The following is a 357-nucleotide window of genomic DNA, read 5'->3' as shown; positions in this document are numbered from 1 at the left end:
GCTTTTTCTTCATGAATTGCTCCCCCCATGCTTCTCATACCCCAAACTAAGCACTAATTCAGTGTCCTGAAATGGGATTAGTTCTATTCCAAACTAGTGTGTTGGCCAGAAGCATGAAGTGGCTTTTTCATCTCCTTTTTTAGCTGCACTTCTGTATCTTAGGGAGGGAGAGGGGAGGAATTGGTTCCTTTACTATGGGGGCTGTTCTGTAAGACTTCTGCTGCTTCGGCTCTATGCTGAGGCATTCATTCCTGAATGGATCTGCACTTGAGAGATGAGCTCTTCAGGGATGACTGGGTGTAGGGCCTTCGTTTTGTCATACAGGCATACCTCGGAGATATTGCGGGTTCGGTTCCA

General features: G+C 46.8%; 1 protein-coding gene and 1 long non-coding RNA gene across 2 annotated transcripts in view; one reads left to right on the top strand and one right to left on the bottom strand.

The window, feature by feature from the left end:
- Nucleotides 1-357, top strand: part of DDX21 (DExD-box helicase 21) — a 68,220-nt gene that overhangs the window by 38,619 nt on the left and 29,244 nt on the right. The gene's annotated exons all lie outside the window — the stretch shown is intronic.
- Nucleotides 1-357, bottom strand: part of LOC109290997 — an 11,140-nt gene that overhangs the window by 7,871 nt on the left and 2,912 nt on the right. The window lies entirely within an intron of this gene.

This window comes from Gavialis gangeticus, unplaced genomic scaffold, assembly GCF_001723915.1.
Source record: "Gavialis gangeticus isolate Ggan-Ray unplaced genomic scaffold, GavGan_comp1, whole genome shotgun sequence".
NCBI lineage: Eukaryota > Metazoa > Chordata > Crocodylia > Gavialidae > Gavialis > Gavialis gangeticus.
Note: the sequence above shows the minus strand (reverse complement) of the source record. Positions and strands in the feature narration are given on the sequence as shown.